General features: G+C 38.0%; 1 protein-coding gene and 1 long non-coding RNA gene across 3 annotated transcripts in view; one reads left to right on the forward strand and one right to left on the reverse strand.

The window, feature by feature from the left end:
* LOC128648907 (uncharacterized) overlaps positions 1-13,942 on the forward strand; it is a 215,585-nt gene extending 201,643 nt beyond the window's left edge. Inside the window, exon 5 of the long non-coding RNA XR_008400632.1 lies at positions 13,806-13,942. This is a non-coding gene — a long non-coding RNA (uncharacterized LOC128648907). The remainder of the gene's footprint in view (positions 1-13,805) is intronic.
* Positions 1-16,059, reverse strand: part of RIMBP2 (RIMS binding protein 2) — a 1,089,352-nt gene that overhangs the window by 746,610 nt on the left and 326,683 nt on the right. The window lies entirely within an intron of this gene.

The following is a 16,059-nucleotide window of genomic DNA, read 5'->3' on the forward strand; positions in this document are numbered from 1 at the left end:
TAGCCATTTTCCCTCCCGGTGTCATGTGACTTGTTAGTGTTACAAGGTCTCAGGTGTGAATGGGGAGCAGGTGTGTTAAATTTGGTGTTATCACTCTCACACTCTCTCATAATGGTCACTGAAAGTTCAACATGGCACCTCATGGCAAAGAACTCTGGGGATCTGAAAAAAAGAATTGTTGCTCAACATAAAGATGGCCTAGGCCATAAGAAGATTGCCAAGACCCTGAAACTGAGCTGCAGCACGATGGGCAAGACCATACAGTGGTTTCACATGACAGGTTCCACTCAGAACAGGCCTTGCTATGGTCGACCAAAGAAACTGAGTGCATGAGCTCAGCGTCATATCCAGAGGTTGTCTTTGGGAAATAGACGTATGGTGTATGCTCAGACCATAAACCGCACACTGCATCAAATTTCAAATTGGTCTGCATGGCTGTCATCCCAGAAGGAAGCCTCTTCTAAAGATGATACACAAGAAAGCCTGCAAACAGTTTGCTGAAGACAAGTAGACCAAGGACATGGATTACTGGAACCATAAACTTATTTGGTTCAGATGGTGTCAAGCGAGTGTGGTGGCAACCAGGTGAGGAGTACAAAGACAAGTTTGTCTTACCTACAATCAAGCATGGTGGTGGGAGTGTCATGATCTGGGCCTGCATGAGTGCTGCCGGCACTTTGGAGCTACTGTTCATTGAGGGAACCATGAATGCCAACATGTAATGTGACATACTGAAGCAGAGCATGATCCCCTCCCTTCGGAGACTGGGCCGCAGGGCAGTATTCCAACATGATAAAGACCCCAAACTCACCTCCAAGATGACCACTGCATTGCTAAAGGAGCTGGACTGGCCAAGCATGTCTCCAGACCTAAACCCTATTGAGCATCTGTGGGGCAAACTCAAACGGAAGGTGGGGGGGGCGCAAGGTCTCTAACATCCACCAGCTCTGTGATGTCGTCATGGAGGGGTGGAAGAGGACTCCAGTGGCAACCTGTGAAGCTCTGTTGAACTCCATGCCCAAGAGGGTTAAGGCAGTTCTAGAAAATAATGGTGGCCACACAAAATATTGACACTTCGGGCCGAATTTAGACATTTCCACTTAGGGGTGTACTCACTTTTGTTGCCAACGGTTTAGACATTAATGGCTGTGTGTTGAGTTATTTTGAGGGGACAGCAAATTTACACTGTTATACAGGCTGTACACTCACTACTTTACATTGTAGCAAAGTGTCATTTCTTCAGTGTTGTCCCATGAAAAGATATAATAAAATATTTATTAAAATGTGAGGGGTGTACTCACTTTTGTGAGATACTGTGTATATATTTAGAAAAAAATTCATCACATTACAGTAAAGACAAAGTCGTATATACACATACATATTTAAACATATAAATACACATATATACACATTTATAGACGTATACATACACACATTCACATATTTAAAAATTCATATTATACACACACATTATTGGAGCCCTTCCCAGTCAAACTCCTTGCCATAAATCATATCCTATTTTAGTCGTTTTAAAATATTTTTATCAATATAAAATGTTATATTTTTTTATTAAAAATAAATATTATAATATGCTTTACATGTATTTCGTTAAACTTGTTTTTAACTCTTACACTATACGTCTGGTGTCCGGTTGAACTAATTCTTCTAGCACTATTTGGGCTTTCTCTTGTGTACAACCCATAACTTTTAACTTGTAATATCAGCGCTATTTAACAAAGTCGCGACATCCATTGAAAGTAATGTATGCGCTAGAGCAATTTTGGCCGCGTTAAACCTTCTCTAGTAAATCTGACTTACCATGGACTTATAATATCAAGTTGCTCTCTAATTTTAGCATTGTTCTGAGATATTGTTTATTGGGTCCTGCGCTAACATTAGCGCACCACTTGTAATCTGGGCTCATATTGTTATATTTGTTTCAAACTCTTGTAAATAAGAAACAAATTCTAATGTGGCATTTTGTAGGTGTTTGAAGTTGACATGAACGTATTCATTAAAGGTACAGTAAATGTTGATAAATTTAAAGGGACAGTAAAAACCTTGTAATTACAAGACATTTCTGTTGTCTTGCTATACAATAACATATTAGCCAAGTCAAAAGCTTATTTTCTAAAAAAGACAAATTAACATCTTGTTTGCTGCAATTGTTCTTCCGGTAGCAAAACTCCAGCCACTATTTGCCTTATTTAGAAGAGCCAATATGTGCTGCAGTCTGCAGACACCAAGGCTAGTCATGGTCATAATGTTAGTATAAAGTGCATTGTTTTGCAGTCTATTTACCAATTAGGGTACCTAATATGTACCAGAGTTAGCCTTGAGAAGTCTTCAGTGTGCATGCCCAGCTTTGAGAATTAGAAAATCTACAATTTTCAAAGCAAAAGAAATATTGAAATTACAATTATTTTTACTATGCATATCTAAACATTAAATTAAAATCTCAAGGTTCACTGTCCCTTTAACTCCATAATCCATACTTTAGATATTTATGTAAATAAAACCAGTGCATTATACTGGTCGGTTTAGGTATGGTTAAATAACAACTCAAAAATTTGAGTTTAATGTGCCTTTAATGTAGGACTTGGGATATATTAATACCTCATAACTTCTGCCGGATGATTTCAGGGATAAGTCAGGTTATAAACCAGTAATTTGTGAGCAGGACTGTATGTGGGGGGGGGGGACAGTGGGTTTGTCTGTGTGGGCTTGGGTGGTGACTCGGTCTGTCATTTAAAATTGGTACACCAATGGGATGCAAGACATACCTCCCAACCAATTAAAATCCCTCAGGGTGCCGTTTAGTTGGCAGGTATGTCCTACTTTAATGAATATATATTGGGATGTGAATGAAGCCTGTACCGAGAGCAAAAGGTTGGAAAATAAAACAATTTACTTTTCATCTTCTTGTTGAGAGGGGGGAGGGGGAAAGACAGAAGAAAGATTAATGTTTATTAATATTTAAAATGCATATTTTTGTTTTCCAGAATTAAGCTATCAATTACAAATGAAGCCAGCACTCCCACAATTCCACCATATGTTGTATTGCTGCTGTTTGGCATTTTGTTTAGACTACTTGTAATAATCTAACCTGTTTATAAATTAAATTAACATTAAACTCAAGAACATATGTTTGCATGACAAAGACAAAAGTCTTTAAAGGGACTAAACATTAACAGATTTTTTGAAGCCCTGCAATAAAAGTTTGTAATACATCTTACGTCTTATTTGCTACAATTGCTTTTCAATAGCCAAACACCCAAGGGCCAGATATTATTTATTTATGTACATCTCAGTGGTTTAAAAAAAAGGACACTGCCACAGCTGGTAGCCAGGGACAAATGTGTATGTATATATATATATATATATATATATATATATATATATATATATATATATATATAGATATATATATATATATATATAGATAGATGTGTATGTATATATATATATATATATATAGATAGATAGATAGATAGATAGATAGATAGATAGATAGATAGAGATATCAGAAGTTGAAAAAGCACTCACTGGACTGTGGACAACAGTGTAAATCATTGTGACGTTTCGGGACCAGCAACGTCCCTTCCTCTTACAAGCAACAAGAACTTTTATAAGCCCACAAAACACTCCCCTAGGTGAACTACCAATCAAAATGAGCCGTGTGCAAAACCGTCATAGGCATGTGTAATTAGTGAATAGCCGGTTAGAACATTGTGAAATATAAATTCATATGTAAAAATATAAGTGTGTGCAAATGTAATTATATACACCTCTAAATATGTGAGGTTCAAGTGAATCTAATAGCCCCCGCGAGTAGATTCGATCATGCATATGCCCAAAAACATCCGTAGCACTCGTTCCTTCATATATAAGTAAACAAATGCCCTGATAGGGTAGAATACCTCACACCTCTGGGTTTCCATTGGAGAATAAGATTCATCACAAAGCCACGCCTGTACTGGCATTACAGCCAGAGTTAATCTGTATTACACCCATTCGTGAAAAATTCAACAAATCCCCTGATAGGATGGGATATCTCACGCCTCCGGTTGCTCATTGGAGCATGAGACTCCTCACTTGGGACCGCCTGCCTTAACATACCGGACAGATTTTAACATATATACGATCCACTACATATATTGCGGTATATTCACCTATTCAAACCTCATAAGGTAGAGGTCCGTGACAATCTAGTTAAATATGATCGCCCATAATCAAAATCAGATAGATCGCCGCAACTCTCAACCTCTGGTCGAGAGGTTGCCATGGCGACATGTACAAACAAATAAAGGCTCACAATGCGGCTGTGTATTATCGTGTCTGAACACTGTTAATGCTTCCCAGAGCATAAAGCGTTAGTAAAAGCTAAGGTGGTTACTGATTTAATCCCATAGCATGAAATCATGATATTAATACCTGGAGATTTAACAGTGCTGTTCACAACATGTGAATCCACACCCATCTCGGCACACCAGTTCACTAGTAGTTTCTGTATCACACCACAGTATGACTGCAAACTACAACCATCTATTTCAATGATTTCTTTGCAGTCCTTGCAATTAGAAACGTAAGGTTGCCATGGCGACCTAACAACAAAATAGAGCAAAAATATTAATGTGAATCAAAAATAAAAAATAAAACATAACTCTACAAATACAAACATGTGCCCAAATAGTGTCTTAACTAACTGCCATGTCTAAATGTATGAATTATCCCCACTACTAATGACGAAGAGTTGCCATAGCAACTTCAAAATAAACATCCAACTGGATCACAAAATACAAAAAAATAAAATACACACAGATAGCAAAATCTATCTTCCATAGAACTATATAGTGTATAGTAAACAGTCGTCCTTTCTCCATATGTGGGACCTCCAGAGGAAGTTCTGGTGGACCTCCTTACGATATGTTTGGAGAACAAATTCTTCCGTTTTGAAAATACTTTTTTCTTACAAACAGAAGGGACTGCGATGGGGTCAAATATGGCCCCGTCGTTGGCTAACCTATTTATGGCTGATTACGAATCCATACAAATGAAGGTCTATGAAATGGAAGCTATTATGTTCTATTGTCGTTATATAGACAACGTCTTTTTGATATGGCGAGATGGAGAACATTCCCTTGATAATTGGATCCATACCTTGAATGGGATGGATAGCACAATCAAATTTCAACACACTGTCAATAGTGCTACAGTGGATTTTCTGGATGTCAGAGTATTCAAAACCCCAAATGGACTGGGTACCACATTGTTCCGGAAGAAAACTGATCGCAACACTTTATTGCATGCTAAAAGTTGCCACCAAGCAGCACTAATTCGCAACATTCCCAAAGCACAATACCAACGGGTAATAAGGAACAATACCAATGAGGACCTGATGCGGACACAGATGTCAGAAATGACACAAAGATTCATCCAACGAGGTTACAACAAGAAGAATCTTGGGGAACAACAAGAATTGGCTCTCTTATCTCAAGATGAGCGGAGAATTCAGAACATCAAAACAAATCCCCAACTCACGTTTGTCACCACATACAATCCAGACCAATATCAGATTGCACAAGCAGTGAAGGATGAATGGAAAATACTCCAGAGTGACCCTACACTGCCATTTGCGGAAGGGGCTGCACCACGATTGGCATATCGCAGAGGCAGGAGTTTGAGGGATTTGCTAGTAAAAACTGACATCCCTTTAAAAAACGACAAGCAAGCCTGGCTAAAGAAGAAAATGGGTTGCTATAAATGCATCAGTTGTGTTACCTGCAACAGCATGCACACGGGCACGACATTCCAACACCCTGATTGTCGTAAGAGATATCAGATTAAATACTTTCTCACGTGCACAACCCAGTTTATTGTATATCTACTGAATTGCCCCTGTGGGAAATTTTATACTGGCAAGACGACTGACGATGCCAGAGTGAGGATGGCGAGTCATCGCTCCAGCATCAGATCGGCGATAAATACAGGAAAGGCAGAACATCCGGTGGCCCGCCACTTCCTTGAAGCAGGGCACACTGTGACTTACGTTTCAGAATCATTGACCATGTGCCAGTCCTAAGAAGAGGAGGGAACAGAGCCAAGATACTCCTCAGAAAAGAAGCGCGTTGGATACACGAACTGTGCACATTGGCCCCGAGAGGCTTAAATATACAGACGGGATGGCAGAACTTTCTTTAATAACCTATGATACATGAGAGTTCATTGATTCATTGAATGAGAGTCCACGATTGCATGATATGTTGATATAATAACATGAAAGAGAGTCCATGCTTCTACTTCCTACTCTCGAGATAGATTTAATTTTTTTGGTAGTAATATCTATATATGATTAGATGAGGTGTTCCCTGTTCTCTATTATTACTTAAGTTTTCAATTGAAAACATATGAGGTGTGTTATGTTTTTAATCTGTTTTTAACATTTTAGTACTTCACTTCACTTGTCACACACATACACTGTGGGTAGTTCATTGTGACCTATATGCCCCCTATACCTGTTCTAGCCGACCTGATAATGGCACTTTGGCAACATTTGCACTATGGTTTTACATGATGGGAAAGATATTTCCTGTACTCCATATCATTTATATTATAGTATTTCATGTGGATACTGAAGTTTATGGTGGCACACTTAGATTACTACTATCATGAGATCTATGAATGTGTCTTTGGTAGCATCTTTAGTACTTGTAATTGTTATGTTGTTATTATTATTTTGGTTAGGTTGATGTCAATTTTTGGCCATGGAAAAGACATCCACAAAATAAAGGCTTAATATTTTGTCAATGGAAGATTGTGTTTTATAATTTAATAATTTTTATTTTTTTGTAAGAGGCCACAAATATGGGCAATACTTACCCTTGGTAATCACTTTTGGGATTACACCATGTAATACAGTCTGTTTTTGTTTTTGGTCACAATATCTACAGACGTTTATTATATTTTGAATAAATTTTGATTGGTCTTATGTTTCTGGATAACAGGACGGACTGTTTACTATACACTATATAGTTCTATGGAAGATAGATTTTGCTATCTGTGTGTATTTTTTTTTTTTTTTTGTATTTTGTGATCCAGTTGGATGTTTATTTTGAAGTTGCTATGGCAACTCTTCGTCATTAGTAGTGGGGATAATTCATACATTTAGACATGGCAGTTAGTTAAGACACTATTTGGGCACATGTTTGTATTTGTAGAGTTATGTTTTATTTTTTATTTTTGATTCACATTAATATTTTTGCTCTATTTTGTTGTTAGGTTGCCATGGCAACCATACGTTTCTAATTGCAAGGACTGCAAAGAAATCATTGAAATAGATGGTAGTAGATTGTGAGGAGAGATTGTAGTTTGCAGTCGTACTGTGGTGTGATACAGAAACTACTAGTGAACTGGTGTGCCGAGATGGGTGTGGGTTCACATGTTGTGAACAGCACTGTTAAATCTCCAGGTATTAATATCATGATTTCATGCTATGGGATTAAATCAGTAACCACCTTAGCTTTTACTAACGCTTTATGCTCTGGGAAGCATTAACAGTGTTCAGACACGATAATACACAGCCGCATTGTGAGCCTTTATTTGTTTGTACATGTCGCCATGGCAACCTCTCGACCAGAGGTTGAGAGTTGCGGCGATCTATCTGATTTTGATTATGGGTGATCATATTTAACTAGATTGTCACGGACCTCTACCTTATGAGGTTTGAATAGGTGAATATACCGCAATATATGTAGTGGATCGTATATATGTTAAAATCTGTCCGGTATGTTAAGGCAGGCGGTCCCAAGTGAGGAGTCTCATGCTCCAATGAGCAACCGGAGGCGTGAGATATCCCATCCTATCAGGGGATTTGTTGACTTTTTCACGAATGGGTGTAATACAGATTAACTCTGGCCGTAATGCCAGTACAGGCGTGGCTTTGCGATGAATCTTATTCTCCAATGGAAACCCAGAGGTGTGAGGTATTCTACCCTATCAGGGCATTTGTTTACTTATATATGAAGGAACGAGTGCTACGGATGTTTTTGGGCATATGCATGATCGGATCTACTCGCGGGGGCTATTAGATTCACTTGAACCTCACATATTTAGAGGTGTATATAATTACATTTGCACACACTTATATTTTTACATATGAATATATATTTCACAATGTTCTAACCGGCTATTCACTAATTACACATGCCTATGACGGTTTTGCACACGGCTCATTTTGATTGGTAGTTCACCTAGGGGAGTGTTTTGTGGGCTTATAAAAGTTCTGTTTTTTCACTTGTTGCTTGTCAGAGGAAGGGACGTTGCTGGCCCTGAAACGTCACAATAAAATTTTGATTTACACTGTTGTCCACAGTCCAGTGAGTGCTTTTTCAACTTCTGATATCTACATACCTGGCTATAGCACCCTGGCAAGTTGCAGTTTGTTGGTGAGAGTGCACATACAATACAACTGCGATATATATATATATATATATATATACATACATACAGGTAGCCCTCAGTTTACGCCGGGGTTAGGTTCCAGAAGGAATGGTTGTAAATCGAAACCGTTGTAAATTATTACCAAGTTTATAATGTAAGTCAATGGGAAGTGAGGGAGATAGGTTCCAGGCCCCTCTCAAAATTGTTATAAGTAACACCTAATACATTATTTTTAAAGCTTTGAAATGAAGACTTTAAATGCTAAACAGCATTATAAACCTAATAAATTAATCACACAACACAGAATATATAATTAAACTAGGCTAAATGAACAAAAACATTTGCTAAAAAGCATTATACACCTAATAAAATAATCACACAATACAGACTTTACTTGCATTTTTCTGCAAACAGTTCTTTCTATGTATTCCAATCTGAACTGATTTATAGACAGGAAGATCTTGTTCCTTTGAAATCTGCTCGATAGCTCAGGTCTGGTTAAACTGATTAATTTCAGCTTGCTTGGCTTTGATGCAACACAAGCAGACAGCTCCACCTACTGGCTATTTTAATACACGCACTGCTTCTCAATGCTTTTTCGCAGTCACATGACTGGAAAAAAGGTTGTTTTGAAACGGTGTAAATTGAACCGTTGTAAAACGAGGGCCACCTGTATATGTATATATATATATATATATATATATATATATATATATATATATATATATATATATATATATATATATATATATACACACATCACACCAGGGATGCCTGTATACTTGGACCAGGTGGAACTATAGGGGTCAGGCAATATTAGTAATGAGAATATATTCTGGCTAATGTTTCTTTTGCGAGACTTCTCTAATTATGTCCATCAGCTTGTGTAAAATTTAAATCTGATGAATCTTTGAGACTGCTGAAATAGAGGAGAGAGTGGAGGTTTCATTTATTTGTTGGACATAGGAAGCACAATGTTTTAAATCATCATGTATCACAGATAAGCAGTTTGGGATGGAACGTAATCTAAGTGAGGAAAGGCTGTAAAATAAAACCATGGTTCAGATACAAAACTCTAATCATTTGATGAAGGTATTAGGACAGAAAAAAAAGGTTGGGTGGGCAGCAGCATTGTGTCCCCAAGAACCGAAGGACCTAAGGCTGGAAAAAACTGCTCCAACACATAAGATGAAATGTGACCTAAAATAAATATTGTGATAGTACTGAGTGTTATTTTATGACAAACACAGCTAAGTGCAACAATATACAAACAATTCCCAGTTTTACATGGAACTGACATTGGCATCTGTGGGGCAGGATGCAAAAGAAGGTGAATGCCCCACCACCAGCTGTATTCTTTCTGATGCCTTCTTGAAAATAACATTAGTTGTTGCCAGGAGACTTTAACAATAGCTCTGATGAGAATAGGAACATAGAGCTAGAGCCTGAACTACTATCATCTCTAGTGTGTAGACAGCAGGGGTCAAGTCCTACAAGACAAAATGTGGGAACTCACTAGGACTTACACCCCCCTCACAATTAATATTGTTTTATATGCGCACACACACTATATTTATATGTATGTAATCTATACACTTTAGTTAACAAAAGCAAATTAAATCTAATGAAGGGTTGAATCATTGCCTTTGGGCCCGAGAATCCTCCTCTGTCACAGAGTCTCAGTCACTTAAGGTGCAATAGTCCTATTTCTGCTGAGGGGAGCTAAATAACCCCAGAGCAAGCTACACATAGTGCGGAGTGATCACACAGCAGGACCGCTGACAGGCTTGAATTTAGTGTATTGTAGGAAGTGTCACTGGCCATTACAAGAGGATCTCTGCTCCTCCTGAAAAAAAGTGCAGGAACTCCATTCCCATGCATTCATGCTCGACTTGACCACTGGCAGACAGGCACTACAGCAGTAAGAGAGGCAGCCACACATCCTCACTTAACCCTATCCTCACTCATCCACACTTCATTGTCTCATGTACTTTCAACAAAACCGCTCACCTCACATATTACCACTCTTCTCTTGTCAACACATAATAATACTTCCCCTCTTTTCACACTTTTATTACTTCCCCACATCACACAGCTTCACTTCCCCTCCCTCCACATTCCAAATACAATCTTTTTTCACTTTCTACTAACACACCCGTATATCTCTTCTTCTCCTACAAACCTAACCCCCTTCCCTCTCTATCTTCTCACACAATCTCACTCCAGCATCCCACATACTATCTCTTCTCCACTTTTTACATACACTCACCTTTCTACCACTTCTCACACTCATTAAATCGCCCTCTACTCACACACCTTCACTCTCCCCCCTCCTTCCATCTTCACCTTTCTCTCTCTCATCTTCTCATACCCTCTACTTCTCACAAATACATTAGTTTCCCCCTTCCTTTCAAAATTCCACTCCTCTTCCTCATCTAACTTCATCCCCTCTGAAAGATCCTCATTTCTCTCTCTTCCTAACATACACCCACTCTTCACACTCACAGATCCTTGCTTCTCCCACCTCCTCTTCCTCATAACTATAGACCAGGGGTGGGCAAGAGGTAGATCACAGTCTACCAGTGGACTGCAAGTGAATTTTGAGGTGACCGCCTGGAAGATTTCAAAAGTCTGCATAATAAGAGAAACATTTCTCACACATCTAGATTATGAGTGAAGAGCCTCGTCACCACAGATGTATGAGAAATGTTTCTCTTATGCAGACTTTTGAAATCGTCTATCAGTTTATGGTGGCGGTATGTGTACTTCAGCATGCGGGACACAGCTGTAGCTGAATTCGCTGCCCCAGCTTTGGTTACTGCCAGTCCCAAACTCTCCTACTTTTTGTCTCAAGAGCGGTCAGTCCATAGTACAGACTCTTTATGTGCCAGGCTGAGATGCTGTTAGGCATCCCTGGGTTTGTCAATTTCAGGTTCTACTCTGTCTGATATTCTGCTGCTACTTTGTAGTTCTGTCCTCTGTAACTTGTCACCAGGCTCTGCTGGGTGAGTGGTCTGGTGTTGTTTTTTTTCCCAGGGTCTGTTACTTCCCCTCAGGTTCTTTTACTTACTCTGTAGCAGGCTTTGATGCTGCTCTCTGATACTTTCTCTGACAAACTAATATTAGCTATACTTTGTGCTAGTTTCTGCAGCTTTCTGTCCCCAGAATTTGTTGTCATCAAATTGTGCAGGTCAGTGCTGTTGCTGCTATACCAGTCTCTGGTTGCTGTGTAAGGCGGTACAGAGCCTGCAGGTCCTGCTGCTGTCACTGTCCCAACTATTTGCAATAGTCTTCAGCTAGTAGCGGACGGATCGAGAGCAGCCAACAGGACCTGCCCCCTAATAAACTTGACATGGCGTCCAGCCAATAAAATTAATTTGTAGAATGAGTTTGTCTATGATTGGCTGAGAATAGTTCATTGTCATTGTTGTACCTGAGATGTGGGTTTCCCATGTGTTCCAGGCTTGACTATTTCGTTAGCCCGAGACTTGAGCTGTCTTGATTGTGCGGTACACAGATAAGGTTGCTTGATGGTCCCGGCATAACGTAAAGAGAGAGCTCTCACAGTAAGTAAAGAGCGCGACTGTATTTATTATTAAAGAGCGCGGCTGATTTTTAAAGCTGTATTATTTGTGGCAAAAATACCATTTTCACTTGGAATAAAATTACAGGTAGCCCTTACCTTACAAAAGTCTGCCCACCCCTGCTATAGACATATAGATGGAGAGGGAGAGAGAGGATAAAAGTAAACTAGAAAGATGTTTAAAATTACATGCCCTATCTAAATCAAGAAAGTTTAATTTGGACATTACTATCCCGTTATAGAAGTAATGAGCCTTGGGAATTAAGGTAAACAATTTGACATTCAACTTTAAAAAGGCCATGAATGCTCATATACACACCTGCTTTAAAACACATGGGCAAATCCTCACTATTCTGTCAGGGAATACAGTTCAGGATTAAAATTGACTTTGGGACATGTTCATACATAGAGCCAAAGATAGATTTCAATTTTCAGGCATCTAGATAAGGTAACAAAATGTTCCAGCATACGAATATGAATGCAAAGTATGTGCTGTATTATACCAGGAAACAAGATTGTAAGGTTTTGAGCTGATGCATAAAATATAAGCTCAAAAACACAGCAAACTAAAATCTTGTGAAAGTCAGCTGGCAAGTCATAAATATTGCAAAAATACTTTAAATGTACACACAATGCTTTGGACATGTTTAGTATCAAGCATATAACATCAGTTAATAAGAATACTAAGGATAAAGAAGGGACATCACACCAGTTTAGTAAATTGACAATAGAGGATGAAATTGAACTATGTGGTATTTAAAAAAACAGTTTCAACATTTAAACATATGTTTCAGAGAGCTATGTCTGACTACTCATAGGTAATACAGCACTTGATGTCAGGCAATTTTCATTTTGGATACTTTGGCAGTTTCATACCTGCAAAGATATCTGTCTCAGTTCCATTAAACCTAAACCAATCCATTATTGATGCTATATCAATGTCAACAAGTTTATGTCTCACTAGCAAAATTAAAATTATCATTCTGTCCATTTGCAATCATAGCATAATACTGAAAATATCAAGAGTACCTTATAGGCTTTGGAATACATTTTTCTGTGACAACTACCACATACACAATGAGTGATAGTGAGATCAACATAGCATCCGTACCTCTTAGGGATTGCTAAATATTACCGAAGAATGCATGAAAGGAGTTTTCCAGGGGTGTTTCCAGAAAGTGCAAGGAACAAAGCCCATCGTGTGTCACTACCTTTCAGAATGCATGCATTTTATAAAGAAATACTGCAGCAACAATGATTTCATAAATGGATGAGTACTAGGAACCAATACTTACCTTTTGCTAGTTCTTGATCAAAAGGATATATTTTATCAATCACGCTTTATCTGTAAAGTCATTTGTCTGCGCACCTTTAAAGTAGAAAAGACTTCTGTGGTTTGTAAGTTTTGTTTTCTTCCTCATATTGAATATTTGTAAACTATTTGGGATAAGAAGATCTGTTCAGTTTAACTCACACCCAGCATGGGAAGCAAGCCGTTTATCCAAAGTCATATCACATAACCCTGAATGTATTGGCTGGCAATCAATCATAAGTAATGAGCCAAAACAAATAACACTATTTAAAGTTCATTTATTTAATTGAACAGAACCAGAATGAAGGACACAGAAATCTCATACTTAATATTACAGCTACAGTAGATTGATTAGAATTGGTGTAATAAAGTGCATAATAGTAAAAATCATCTATCTTCTTGGTATCTGTCTTGTCTTGCTTCAAAACATGACTGCTTTGCTCACTATTTATAATGCCTTTTTTTTTCCAGATTACACACGCCAATATGTGTTTGGCGATGGTGGGAGCAAGAGGGGACAAATGCACCTCCTGAAATTTTCTTCCTTATATCAAAGTACGCACTTGAGTCACTTTTTTTATTCCAATGGGCTACCATTAAAATGATTTGTTCATGTGGACTATATCAGTTCTCTTCTGCTGCACATTTTGCCATTTATATTATTATGTTCAGGAAATATTTTTTATGCGCACAACCGGAAAACTTTCCACAGGTGCCTAAGCTCAGGCCTACAATTTTGTTTCTTTTCTTCGTTATTCCTTTTATGTACAAGCTAATGGAGTCAATTTAACCCTTTCCTGGCGGGGTTAAGTGTCTACATCGGAACAACTGTTCCGATGTAAACAATTTGAAATCTCGCAATCGTGCACGTGATCATGAGATTTCAATGATGGGATCGCGTCGGGGGGGCGCCCATATGATGCTAGGCATGCCCTCTAGACTGTGATCCCATCAGGGAAGCGCCAGTGGCTTCAGGAAAGCCACCCGGTTAGGACGTTGTATTCCGTCCATCGGCGTTAAAGCCCAGAAAAATTCGGACAGAATATGTTGTTGTAACGGCGTTAAAAGGTTAAAATCCAAATCCAAATGTGTTTCTTCAAACCAGGGGTGATCATCCTTGGCCCCCTAGAGGTTTTGGAACTACATTTACCATGATGTGCAACCAGCTTAAAGTGTCTGAGCATCAAGGGAAATGTAGTTCCAAAACCTCTGGAGGGTCAGGGTTGATTACCCCTGCTTTAAAGGTATACTAAACCTATTTTTTTTTTTTCATGATTCAGAGAGCATGCAATTTTAAACAACTTTTTAATTTACTCTTATTATCAATTTGTCTTCGTTCTCTTGCTATCTTTATTTGAAAACGGCATCTAAGCTATGGAGCCAGACACATTTTTGGTCCAGTATCAAAAGTGAACAAAAACATGGGCCGGCTTCTAAACTTACATTCTTGGTTTTCAAATAAAGATAGCAAGAGAATGAAGAACATTTGATAATAGAAGTAAATTAGAAAGTTGCATGCTCTATCTGAATCACGAAAGAAAAAAATTGGGTTCAGTGTCCCTAAGAGAATCATGTTTATAATAACTGCACTTTACACTTACTGTAAAACCATTAACTGACTAAAACACTACACTACTAAGCTAATTAAAAGTTAGGTAAATCTTGGTACGTGCTAATGCAATATTAAGTAGGTGGTTGCTATAAATAATTCTTAAAGAGGTGTATTTTATTGAAATAATGAATTTATATCTTGTATTACCAACAAACAATGCAGAATAAATTCTTCCTAATCTAAGCTTTAATGCCTTTTTAGATTGAATTACATTTATAAAGCACAATTACATTTAAACTTACCCAACACAAATGAAATTCATAATACAGTAACTAGCTCTGGACACCAAACAAAGCAGATATACAGTTACAGTCTATTGACACAGGGATCCCGTTAATGTTTGTGGTTGTTAAGAAGGATCACTGTAATTGAACTAAATGTAAATGTTGATCTGTAAACGCTGCAAAGGTTCATTTATCCAACACAAAACTGTACCATATGTAGCAGGGCATCATGGGAAGGATGGATACAATTTAGTTTGCTGAACTTATCATAAGTAATACGAATGTGCTAAGGGAGAAAACAACATTGTTTTAAACTTCTACCTTTATAAAATACATTTAAACCCTTTGCACTTCTTACACTTTTATGTTTATTAAATATTTTGAAGTAGTATAAAACACATATGCAACTGATTATTATTTATCTTGTTGTATACAGTGGGCCTGTGCTGTAAATCTATCCAATAAAAGAACAGGTAAAAAAAAAGTAGATGTGCTTTGGCAGTAATGTGTGTTTTGTTACCCAAACATTTGTCAACAACTCAAATGGAGTACCCAAATGCCCTTTTTATCTTCATTGTCCATTGGACCTCTATTGCTCAGATGTGCCAGTTCTTATTGAGTGTGCCATTGCTTGCCTATGTATTCACTAGTTAACTTGGAGAAGATTTGTCTGCATATACAACTTAAAAGAAATGAGACGCCCAAACTATTCTTTTACGATTCAGATCGAGCATGCAATTTTAAACATCTTTCTAATTCACTTCTTCTATCAGATTATCGTTGTGCTCTTTGTATCTTTGTTGAAAAGCAGGGACTTAAGCTTAGGATTGTGCTCATGTCTGGAGCACTACATGGCAACAGTTTTGCAAGAATGTTATCTATTTGAAAG

Source organism: Bombina bombina, chromosome 2, assembly GCF_027579735.1.
Source record: "Bombina bombina isolate aBomBom1 chromosome 2, aBomBom1.pri, whole genome shotgun sequence".
NCBI classification, from domain to species: Eukaryota; Metazoa; Chordata; class Amphibia; order Anura; family Bombinatoridae; genus Bombina; species Bombina bombina.